Source organism: Pelobates fuscus, chromosome 3, assembly GCF_036172605.1.
Source record: "Pelobates fuscus isolate aPelFus1 chromosome 3, aPelFus1.pri, whole genome shotgun sequence".
NCBI classification, from domain to species: domain Eukaryota; kingdom Metazoa; phylum Chordata; class Amphibia; order Anura; family Pelobatidae; genus Pelobates; species Pelobates fuscus.
Genome location: NC_086319.1, coordinates 413,804,077 through 413,817,806, shown reverse-complemented (window position 1 = coordinate 413,817,806; position 13,730 = coordinate 413,804,077).

Sequence of the window (13,730 nt, the reverse complement as noted above, 5' to 3'; positions counted from 1 at the left end):
CCTGTGCGCCTGCGCGGCGTGTAGGGGTCTCCTGGACGCCTGTGCGTTTTTTGGGGACTCTGGGACGCATGCGCGGCATTCGGTACTTCTGGCGTTCGCATAACCGCGAACGCCGTTGTACGTATTGACGCTTTCGCGCAAAATCTATTTGTTTGATTTCTAATTAGGCCGTTTCGCGCGTCTTTTCGGTCATCTGCGCATGCGCGATGACGTCAGACGCCCTCTTAAAGCGCCAGGCCTCCTTTTTGGTCAGTTTGAATTTTCAGCTTCCTGGAGAGTTTCTGGCACCATTGAGATCTGTGGATTGTTGGTTCTTCGCCTTTTTTCTTCTAAAGTAAGTTCTTTTCCCATTTTTTGTTTGGTTTCTTGTAGTTTTTCTTCTTGGTTTTAGTTTCGCTGTTTCATCTATTATTTATAGATGGATTCGCGCTCGAGATCTAGGGAATCGGAGTCTTCTCATCATAATAGGTCACAATCTAAGCGATATAGGTAAGCCATCCATTTTTGGAAATAATTGATATTGATATCATAGATAACTAAAAAGAGTGGTAATGTACTAATATTCACGTTTGGTGTATTGCAGTGATAAAAGTACAAAGACTTCAGGATCGTCCAAAGGGAAGTCGCCCAAAAGGACGCTGTGTATATCCTGTGATAACAGAGCCATAGAAGGGAAACGTCTCTGTTCGGATTGTCTCTCAGCAGCTGCTGGACCTTCTCAGTTAACACCGGACTTTAGGCAGCTTATCAAGCATACAGTTGCCCGGGGCATCAGAGAGGTTGGTAAGACCCACAAGCGACCTAGATGTTCTGAGCCGTCAGATTGGTCTCCTGATAACTCGGAGGATGAGTTTATGGACACAGCTTCGCTGAGAGACTTGGCTTTTTCCTCGGAGGAGGATGCTATGCCTGATCCTGACTTCCTGATACCTGCAGAGGTGGATCATTTGATTGCTCGGGTCAGAGAAACCCTTACTTTGAAAGAGCCCTCGGAGGTGGAACCCTCTACATCTAACCGCTATTTCTCAGATCTTAGAAGGAAAAGAGCGGCTTTCCCTGTGCATACCACTATTAGTGACCTTATTAAAGAAGAATGGTCCAGGTCCGATAGGAGATCATCTGCAAAAGGGAAGTTCTCCAGATTATACCCGTTTGCTCCCAAAGATGCTGAAACATGGGATCTTCCACCCAAGGTTGATGCTGCGGTGGTTAGGCTAGCCAAGCGCACTACCCTGCCAGTTGATGATGCAGGCTCCTTCAGGGATCCAATGGATCGTAAGATGGAATACTACCTGTCTAAGTCCTATGTGGCCTCAGGCACGAGTCTTCACCCTGCCGTTGCTCTCACGTCTGTTTCAAGAGCTATGAAGGTTTGGCTGCAGGAGCTGGAAGGGGACATCAAGAGGGGCAGGAGCCGTTCCTCTATTGTTGATGCCCTGAAGGATATGCGTCTAGCGATTGATTTCTCTTCGGAGGCCGCAGTGGATCTGGTGAGAAACCTTGCTAGAAATATGTCCTTCTCGGTTTCCTCCAGGCGGGCACTCTGGCTCAGATCTTGGGCGGCCGAGGCTTCCTCCAAGAATAGTTTGTGTTCTCTGCCATTTCACGGGAATATGTTATTCGGCAAGAATTTGGATGAATGCATTAAGAGGGCGGCTGAAGGTAATAAAGCCTTTCTTCCCCAAGAGAGGAAGTATAAAGGATCCTTTCGCGCCCGGAAAGAGTACCATTCCTTTCGTGACAGTAGGTCCTACAAGCCTGGTAGGGAATACTCCCGATTTCAACCGAGGAGGGGTGCCCCTTCTGGGAACAGAGGAGGCAGGTCACGCGGGTCATCTTCCTCTAAGGACCCGAGGAGTCTATGACTATGTACGGCCCAAAACCGAAGGTGTCGGGGCTTGTCTTCTCCAGTATCTTTCGAAATGGACCATTTCCACAAGCGACGTTTGGGTGCTGGATATTATTCGGAGAGGTTACCTGCTAGAATTCTTCAAGCATCCTCCCAACAGGTCCTTTCACCTCACAAAATGGCCAGGAGACAAGGAAAAGTGCATGGCCCTACAAAATTTCATCCTTTCCTTGCAGAAGGAGAAGGTCATCGTCAAAGTGCCGGCAGGCGAAAGAACTCAAGGATTTTACTCCCACATCTTCTTGACAAGGAAATCCTCAGGGGGTTGGAGACCCATTCTGGATCTGCACAGACTGAACAAGCATCTGCACATTCGCAGATTCAAAATGGAATCTCTGCAGTCTATAATAAAGGTTGTGTCACCCAACCAATGGATGCTGTCTATAGACCTACTAGACGCATATTTTCACATACCCATTGCCCAAATCCATCAGAAGTTTCTGAGGTTTGCTGTAGAAGAAGGTCATTTCCAGTTCAGGGCCCTCCCCTTTGGACTGAGCACAGCCCCAAGGACGTTTACAAAGGTCCTGATTGTTCTCATCGCAGAGCTCAGAAAGCAAAACATTGCTATTTACCATTATTTGGACGACGTCTTGATCTTAGGAAACGACGTGGATTCTGTGACATCTCAAGCTATTACCAGCATTCAGTTTCTGCAAGCTCACGGCTGGAAGATCAACACCAAGAAGAGCCACCTCCACCCAACACAATCTATGGTTTACTTAGGTGCCCATTTCGACACTCTAAAGGGTACTGTCCAGCTCTCATCAGTAAGAATTCTGAAACTCAGGAGGTTATTGAGGAGAATGCTGAAATCCCCGGTTGCCCCTGCAAAGGCGGTAATGAGCCTCCTTGGCTCCATGTCCTCCACAATAGGTCTGACGAGATGGGCTCAGTGGAGAATGAGACCATTCCAAGCCAACTTCCTGAGTCGTTTCTTATCCGGGAACCTGTTCCAGCCCATCAAGCTTCCCCTGAAGGTACGCCATTCTCTGATCTGGTGGCTAAACAGAAAGCACCTATCCAAAGGTTTTCCATTAGGGGACATCGCATGGAGGACCGTGACAACGGATGCCAGCCAGTGGGGTTGGGGCGCTCATTATCTCCACAACTTTGCGCAGGAAGAATGGAATTTCAAGACGAGCAAGGTTCATTCCAATCTGCTAGAACTTCTGGCTGTCCTCAAAGCTTTGAAACACTTCTCGATCCATCTCAAGGGTCAATGGGTGAAGATAAGGACGGACAACTCCACCGTAGTATCCTATGTCAATCACCAAGGGGGTACCAGGAGCTGCAAGATGATGGAAATAATGAATCACCTGATGTGGTGGGTTCAGAGAAACCTGGCAGGCATTATAGCCATTCATCTCCCAGGGAAATGGAATCAACTGGCGGATTTCCTCAGCAGATCCAGAATAGATCCAGGGGAATGGTGCCTAGCTCACAGGGTATTCCGCATGATTGTGGACAAGTGGGGTCTCCCTCAAGTGGACCTTCTAGCCTCTCGGGCCAACAGAAAGGTAGCCCTTTTCTTCACGAAAGAAGAAGACCACCTGGCACTGGGAAGGGATGCCTTATCAAGCCCCTGGAGGTTCAGATTGGGCTATGCGTTCCCCCCGTTTCCGCTAATTCTACCGCTCCTGAGGAAACTGAGAACGGAGCAGGTGTCTCTCATCCTGATTGCGCCTTATTGGCCTCGGAGACCTTGGTTTCCTCTGCTTCTGAGTCTTTCGGTGGAACCTTCTCTCCCCCTCCCCAAAGTTGCGGATCTTCTGTTCCAGGGTCCTGTAATGCATCCAGACCCTGTCTCTCTCAACCTTATGGCTTGGAAACTGAAAGGAACCAGCTGTTGAATAGAGGATTCTCCCAGGCCGTTATTGATACTATGCTGAGGGCATGTAAGCATTCCACTTCAGCCACTTATTATAGAGTATGGGAAGTTTTCTCCGACTGGGCTCTTCGCAGTAATGTGGATGTTCAAGATCCCTCCTCCTCCAATATTTTGGATTTCCTGCAATCTGGCCTTGAGAAAGGACTGAGCTATAACACTCTCAAAGTACACATTTCAGCCTTGTCCGCCCTGACCAGTCATAGATGGGCACTGGACTCGGATATCATCAGATTCATCAAGGGTGTCCTTCAGATGAAACCTCCTATTAAACCATTTGTCCCATCCTGGAATCTCCCTCTGGTTCTGGATGCCATGAAGCTGAAACCTTTTGAACCATTTGATTCAGTTTCCCTACAGGTTCTCTCTATTAAGACTGCCTTGCTGGTGGCCCTAGCCTCTGGCAGGAGAGTTTCTGAGCTCAGTGCTCTATCCATCAAAGAGCCTTTTACTATCTTCCACAAGGACAGAGTGGTCCTCCGTACAGTTCCGGTATTTCGGCCTAAAGTCACTTCCTCCTTTCACATCAACGAGGATATTGTTCTTCCATCTCTGAGGTCGGACGCCCATGAAATGGGGAATTCTGCTGACCTGTCCTCTCTGGATCTAGTGAGATGCCTCCGGATGTATATTGATAGGACTTCTGATTGGCGTTCTTCTGACAGTCTTTTCGTCCTTCATAGCGGCTGTAAAAAGGGCTCACAAGCTCCCAAATCTGCCATTAGCCGATGGATAGTAGCGGCTATCATTCTGGCTTATCAGTCCGCCGGATATCCGGTCCCTGTGGGTCTTAAAGCCCATTCCACTAGGGCTCTCTCTTCTTCCTGGGCAGCCGCTGCTAATGTCTCCCCTGAACTCATTTGTAAGGCAGCTACATGGTCTTCCTCTAACACTTTCATTAGGAACTACCAGATTGATGTTAGGGCAGGGTTGTCTGATCAATTTGCTAAATCAGTCCTGTCTGTATCCAATTCCTGATCTCTGTGTCTGTCACTTGTTGTGGTGTTAATACACTTTGCATTCATGAAATTTTTGAGTCTGTGTCTCTTTCCCTCCCTGGTTTATTGCTTGGGTATTGCCCAATGTTGTGCTGCCATGGATATGGCCAGGAAAATGGAAAATTTATTCATACTTACCGTAATTTTCTTTTCCTGGTTATATGCCATGGCAGCACAAGGGTCCCGCCCGGGGCTATTGCTGGAACACGTGACTGGGGAAGGAGGGGCAGGAGGTGGTACTTATACGGCTTAATTATTATTCCTGTCCAATGGGGATAGGGAGGAGCTACCCAATGTTGTGCTGCCATGGCATATAACCAGGAAAAGAAAATTACGGTAAGTATGAATAAATTTTCCATTATATATATTTATTCATTTATTTATTTATTTATTTGCGGTTATTTGCATTTTATATATAGATATATATATATATATATATATATATATATATAGAATGTCATTCTAAGTGTATTTTGTTACCAATATATATATATATATATATTAATAACAAAATACAGTTAGAATGAAATTACATATGTATATATAATTTATATTAAATTTAGTTTCAATATTTTATTTATTAATTTTATTATTTATTTATTATTGTAATTATACGTATTTATATATATATATATATATAATATATGTGTATATATCTATTATATATATATAATATATATGTATATTATATATATGTAACGTCATTCTAAGTGTATTTTAATACTAATATATTAACTTATATTAGTATTAAAATACATAATGTATGACGTTAAATATATATAATATACATATATATTCTATATATAATATATACATATATTATATATATATATATATATATATATATATATATATAAATATATTTATTTTAATTTTACACATGTTTAATATTTTTATTTTTTACAGATCCCACCAGCAGGGGGACTGTCTGATATTTTAGACAGCCCCCCTGCTGGCAGATCCACAGCCAGCTATAGGGTGCCATGTGATCACTCTTTGAGAGCGATCACATGGCCCCCGGGGGCCTGATTTGCCGTGGGGGGGCTGCCTGGGTTGTGAGGCAGTCCTCCCAAAGCAGAGCGCCGGAAAGGTAAGTATACCGGGCGCTCCAGGGCTCAAAGCCGTTACGGCGTTCTATGCCGCCGCAGCGGCTTTAAAGCCTACTTAAAGCGGGACGGCATAGAACGCCGTAACGGCATTAAGGGGTTAAAGAGGAAAATACTAACACAGATCTAAAATAATGTATAAGAACTAACAGTCCTAACACAATTAAAATATCCGTATAATAGACACCTGCAATTGTAATAATTAGTACCAAAACGCGCAAGTTGTAACATATAAATACTTAAACAGTAAGTCTACATTTATAACAGATGTCATACTAAGGTTTGAACGCTGGGGGGCCACCAGCCAAATCTGTCTATGCTGTTTGAAGACAGATGTAGTACCTAGCATTGACCCTAGAGGGACCATAAACCAAAGATCTATTAAAGTGGTACGTACGAACCAAAGGACTTAGCATTGTGAATAGCATTCTAAGACAAGCATTCGTGAGAACAAAAGTGTGAACTGAGTGAATACGTCCAGATACAGCTTCTGACCCTATGCGGGATTCATTTTACAATGAACGAAAGTATGCAAATGTCAGTTGAGGACACGAAAACCCCATACGGCCATAGGGCCTTTGTGCCCGTGTGATCAACAGAAAATATGTGACCACATTCGTGTGTATAAACCAAAAAACCCTGATCGTATAGAAGAGCCGAACAATGTGTTTGAATGGCTGAAACCACGAAAGCAATCCGAACAACAAAGTATACATGAATGCAAAGTATACTTGAATGCAAATAGCATGGTAGCAAACCATGATGATTCCCAAGGGAGGGCACTGGCGCGATAGCCAGTTGCAGGTCAACAGGAGCTTCCGGGTCAGCGGGCCATATGGGAGCAACGCCGGAAGGGGTTACAGCAGCGACTGGACCTGTGCTGAAGGGGAATCCACACAGGATGAACCATCCATGCCAACTCTGGACACTGTAGAGCAGGAGACAGAAGCATTCCCCGGACAAGTAAGTATCAAGATGGCGGTCTGCATGCACCGGACGTAGCAGCATGCAGATCGCCAGACCATTGATGATAGGGTAGGAAAGGGGGGGGACCTTTATAGGTCACACAAGCCCCTCCGACAACTCAAAGCCTTAACATATATATATATATATATATATATATATATATATATATATATATATATATATATAAATAGAAGAAAGGTGCACTCACAGGACTTCATCCAAAAGGTATTTTTATTCTTGGTTGTGTCTTACATTTGTGGTCAAATCCTCAATCAACGTTTCGACCCCTAAAGGGTCTTTTTCAAGATCAAACTAACAGTAAAATAAACATGCTTATATAGGAAGGTAAATAGGATAAACTTACCTAACAGGTGTGTAGCACCAAACTCCCGCCCGACCATCCGAAACCCGGAAGTGCGCCCGTGCAACCACGTGATTGGGCGTGATGACGCGTGTATTGTGCGTCGTTGCTAAGCAACGTAGTAAACAAATCCTCCGTGGATATATGTGTTGCCGCGAGCTTAAAGACAGCTCTGGGGGGGATCAAAAGAGTGTGAATTAAGTGCCTGCTGAAATTAAAATCGATCCTACAATAGTAGGATGCCCATCAACTTTAAAAACATAACAAACGGAGGATTATGTAAATGTATATAGTCTGAGGATCTTTATCCTTTCTATGAGAATAGGACAGCTAGAGAATAAACACACTGTGAATCAAGTGACATTACTATACATATAGTGATGGTGAAAACAAAGAACCAGTCCCATAACCCTAGTAACTCCACCACTGCCTAAGACTCACAGACCAAATCTATAATACAATATTAACTGGTCTGTAAAATGCATAAATCCATACATATATATTGATTAAATTATTATGCAAAATCTATAAAAATTTATAGTATGCTATATATATATATATATATATATATATATATATATATATATATATACCGTATATACTCGAGTATAAGCCGAGTTTTTCAGCCCATTTTTTGGGCTGAAAAACCCCAACTCGGCTTATACTCGAGTCAGAGTCTGTATTATGGCAATTTGCATTGCCATAATACAGACTGGGGGGAGAGGGGGGCTGGCAGAGCTGTACTTACCTTTCCTGCAGCTCCTGTCAGCTCTCTCCTCCTCCGCGCCGTCCGTTCAGCACCTCGGTCAGCTCCCAGTGTAAGTCTCGCGAGAGCCGCGGCTCTCGCGAGACTTACAGTGTGAGCTGACAGAGGGAGCTGCACGGACGGCGCGGAGGAGGAGAGAGCTGACAGGAGCTGCAGGAAAGGTAAGTACAGCTCTGCCAGCCCCCTTCTCCCCCCCACTGAACTGCCAATGACACTGGACCACCAGGGAAGGAGCCCCCCTCCCTGCCATGTATCAAGCAGGGAGGGGGGACGAAAAAAAAATATAAATTAAATAAGAAATAAAATAATAAAAAAAAAAAATAATAATAATAAAAAAAGGGGTATAAGGACCACTATGGGAGGGGGGGGTGGGTTAAGGACCACTATGGGAGGGAGGGGGGTATAAGGACCGCTATGGGAGGGAGGGGGGGTATAAGGACCACTATGGGAGGGAGGGGGGGGGGGTAAGGACCACTATGGGAGGGAGGGGGGGATAAGGACCACTATGGGAGGGAGGGGGGGTATAAGGACCACTATGGGAGGGAGGGGGGTATAAGGACCACTATGGGAGGGAGGGGGGATAAGGACCACTATGGGAGGGAGGGGGGGGATAAGGACCACTATGGGAGGGAGGGGGGGGATAAGGACCACTATTGGAGGGAGGGGGGTATAAGGACCACTATGGGAGGGATGGGGGGTATAAGGACCACTATGGGAGGGGGTGGGATAAGGACCACTATGGGAGGGAGGGGGGGTATAAGGACCATTATGGGAGGGAGGGGGGGGGGTATATGGACCACTATGGGAGGGATGGGGGGGGATAAGGAACACTATGGGAGGGAGAAGGGGGATAAGGACCACTATGAGAGGGGAGGGGGAAGTAAGGACCACTAGGGGAGGGGAGGGTAAGGACCACTAGGGGAGGGGTGAGTCAGGACCACTGGGGGGGGGGGAGTAAAGGAACACGGGGGTGGGGAGGTAAGGACCACTGAGGGAGGAGGAGGGGAAGTCAGGACATATGGGGGGGGGAGGGGGCGGCAAAAAATGTTTTGCCTACGGCGGCAAATATCCTTGCACCGGCCCTGCACACACTGCATTCACACACTGCATTCATGCACACACACACTGCATTCATGCACACACACACTGCACTCATACACACACTGCACTCATACACACACGCTGCACTCATACACACACACATACGCACACACTGCATTCATTATACACACACTGTAAATAAATATTCAATTAATATATTTTTTTTAGGATCTAATTTTATTTAGAAATTTACCAGTAGCTGCTGCATTTCCCACCCTAGTCTTATACTTGAGTCAATAAGTTTTCCCAGTTTTTTGGGATAAAATTAGGGGCCTCGGCTTATATTCGGGTCGGCTTATACTCGAGTATATACGGTATATATGATAACATATATATATATATATATATATATATATATATATATATATATATATATATATATGATAACAAAAATAATCAGCACTCCCAGGATTTGTAGAAAAATCTTCTCTTTACTCCAATAGTTGACATTTCAGTTCCACTTGAGAACTTTCATCAGGACAACATACAATATACATATATGTATGTTGTCCTGATGAAAGTTCTCAAGTGGAACTGAAACGTTGACTATTGGAGTAAGGAGGAGATTTTTCTACAAATTCTGGGAGTGCTGATTATTTTTATCTTATCAAATATCATATATATATAAATACACATATATAAATATAAAACAGTTAAACCACTAACTAAACACCCTCCCACATACTACTTCAAGGCAGTCCTCTTGTAAGGTCATATTCAGTCATCCAGCTTTTGTAGCTATATAAATATATCCACAGCCAGCTATAGGGTGCCATGTGATCACTCTTTGAGAGCGATCACATGGCCCCCGGGGGCCTGATTTGCCGTGGGGGGGGCTGCCTGGGTTGTGAGGCAGTCCTCCCGAAGCAGAGCGCCGGTAAGGTAAGTATACCGGGCGCTCCAGGGCTCAAAGCCGTTACGGCGTTCTATGCCGCCGCAGCGGCTTTAAAGCCTACTTAAAGCGGGACGGCATAGAACGCCGTAACGGCATTAAGGGGTTAAAGAGGAAAATACTAACACAGATCTAAAATAATGTATAAGAACTAACAGTCCTAACACAATTAAAATATCCGTATAATAGACACCTGCAATTGTAATAATTAGTACCAAAACGCGCAAGTTGTAACATATAAATACTTAAACAGTAAGTCTACATTTATAACAGATGTCATACTAAGGTTTGAACGCTGGGGGGCCACCAGCCAAATCTGTCTATGCTGTTTGAAGACAGATGTAGTACCTAGCATTGACCCTAGAGGGACCATAAATCAAAGATCTATTAAAGTGGTTCGTACGAACCAAAGGACTTAGCATTGTGAATAGCATTCTAAGACAAGCATTCGTGAGAACAAAAGTGTGAACTGAGTGAATACGTCCAGATACAGCTTCTGACCCTATGCGGGATTCATTTTACAATGAACGAAAGTATGCAAATGTCAGTTGAGGACACGAAAACCCCATACGGCCATAGGGCCTTTGTGCCCGTGTGATCAACAGAAAATATGTGACCACATTCGTGTGTATAAACCAAAAAACCCTGATCGTATAGAAGAGCCGAACAATGTGTTTGAATGGCTGAAACCACGAAAGCAATCCGAACAACAAAGTATACATGAATGCAAAGTATACTTGAATGCAAATAGCATGGTAGCAAACCATGATGATTCCCAAGGGAGGGCACTGGCGCGATAGCCAGTTGCAGGTCAACAGGAGCTTCCGGGTCAGCGGGCCATATGGGAGCAACGCCGGAAGGGGTTACAGCAGCGACTGGACCTGTGCTGAAGGGGAATCCACACAGGATGAACCATCCATGCCAACTCTGGACACTGTAGAGCAGGAGACAGAAGCATTCCCCGGACAAGTAAGTATCAAGATGGCGGTCTGCATGCACCGGACGTAGCAGCATGCAGATAGCCAGACCATTGATGATAGGGTAGGAAAGGGGGGGACCTTTATAGGTCACACAAGCCCCTCCGACAACTCAAAGCCTTAACATATATATATATATATATATATATATATATATATATATATATATAAAATAGAAGAAAGGTGCACTCACAGGACTTCATCCAAAAGGTATTTTTATTCTTGGTTGTGTCTTACATTTGTGGTCAAATCCTCAATCAACGTTTCGACCCCTAAAGGGTCTTTTTCAAGATCAAAGTAACAGTAAAATAAACATGCTTATATAGGAAGGTAAATAGGATAAACTTACCTAACAGGTGTGTAGCACCAAACTCCCGCCCGACCATCCGAAACCCGGAAGTGCGCCCGTGCAACCACGTGATTGGGCGTGATGACGCATGTATTGTGCGTCGTTGCTAAGCAACGTAGTAAACAAATCCTCTGTGGATATATGTGTTGCCGCGAGCTTAAAGACAGCTCTGGGGGGGATCAAAAGAGTGTGAATTAAGTGCCTGCTGAAATTAAAATCGATCCTACAATAGTAGGATGCCCATCAACTTTAAAAACATAACAAAAGGAGGATTATGTAAATGTATATAGTCTGCCGCCTACGTTTGCCTCTCTCAAGAGCTGAAACTAAAATAGAGGTTGTGCAAATATTTAAAGACATTTGGATATTTTGGATGTGTCACGTGGGCGGGATCATGATGCTAGTAAGGCAGACCTGAACTAGACTTTGTACTCTACAAAATGCCTATTGTTCTGATCCACTAGTATCGGAGTAATCTGAATAACATAAACATTTTGTTATGTTGACAAGGGCATAATAATTTTATTGTCTAAAGATTTGTAGAGTTACCCTAGTGGTGGGAAGATGCATTGCAACTGAGTCCTGATATAAAACTAAATGCATGTTTGCCAGCTATTCTTTGTTGAATCCCTTAACTTAGTTGGTTTTTATTAGTTATCATCATTTTATATTTATGATTCTATCCTAGAGCTCCTTTAATTCTATATACCGTATATACTCGAGTATAAGACGAGTTTTTCAGCACATTTTTTGTGCTGAAAAACCCCCACTCGTCTTAAACTCAAGTCAATTGTCTGTATTATGGCAATTTACATTGCCATAATACAGACAAGGACCGGGGGCTGGCAGGAAGCTGTAACTTACCTTTCCTGCAGCTCCTGTCAGCTCCCTTCTCTCTCCTCTGGTCCATGCAGCTGCCAGGTCAGCTCCCTCTGCAAGTCTCGCGAGAGCCGCGGGGTCAGAGCGTTGCCACGGGTTACCATGGCAACGCTCTGCGTGGCCGCAAGACTTGCAGAGGGAGCTGACCTGGGAGCTGCACAGACCGGAGGAGAGAGAAGGGAGCTGACAGGAGCTGCTGTGAAGGTAAGTAAGAGCTCTCTGCCATCCCCCCTCCTACAGCCCATCCACTGGTCCACCAAGGAGTGAGAGCCCCCCTCCCTGGCCAGCTAACAAGCAGGGAGGGGGGACGAAAAAAAAAATAATAAAAAAATTCTAATAAAATAAAAAAATAATAATATTAGAAAAAAAATAATATTAAAATAATAATAATTAAATAATAATAAAAAATGCCCACCCCCCGGCAATGCTCTGCATCACACACACACACACTGCACTCATACACACACACTGCACTCATACACACACACTGCACTCATACAAACTGCACTCATACACACACACTGCACTCATACACACACTGCATACACACACACTGCATTCATACACACACTGCATACACACACACACACACTGCATTCATACACACACTGTACTCATACACACACACTGCACTCATAATATACACACTGCATTTATACACACACACTGCACTCATACACACACTGCATTCATACACACACTGCATTCATTATATACACACACTGTAAATAAATATTCAATTAATATAATTTTTTTAGGATCTAATTTTATTTAGAAATTTACCAGTAGCTGCTGCATTTCCCACCCTAGTCTTATACTCGAGTCAATAAGTTTTCCCAGTTTTTTGGGGTAAAATTAGGGGCCTCGGCTTATATTCGGGTCGGCTTTTACTCGAGTATATACGGTATATAAGTAAATATTGATTCTTGTGGACAGTGTATTTTTATTCATTCATTTTACCCAGATTTTGTTTTACAGCTTTCTTGATATCTTCATTCCTCAGACTGTATATGACTGGGTTCATCATAGGAATCACCGCAGTGAACAAAAAGGAAGCGATTTTGTTGGCAGTCATAGATTTCTTTTTGTTTGGAAGCATATAAATTCCAGTTAGTGTGCCGTAAAATATAAAAACCACAGTCAGATGAGAGCTGCAAGTGGAGAAGACTTTTGAACTCCCACTTGTGCTGGAGATTCTAATGGCAGCCCGGACAATATATACATAAAATACTACAATAATTACAAGTGGAGTGAAAGAAAAAGGTATGCACAATATGAGACCTTCCACTTCAATAAAACTAGTGTCTGAACAAGACAGTTCTAGTAGTGTGACATAATCACAAAAGAAATGATCAATAACATTTGGGCCACAAAACTGAAGTCGAACTATTGATGTTATTTCAATCAGTTCCACGGAAAAACTCAGTAACCAAGAGATGATGACCAATTTAATACATAAAACGGGGTTCATTATGGAAATATATCTCAGTGGGTTGCAGATAGCTAGATATCTATCATAAGCCATTACAGAGAGAAGA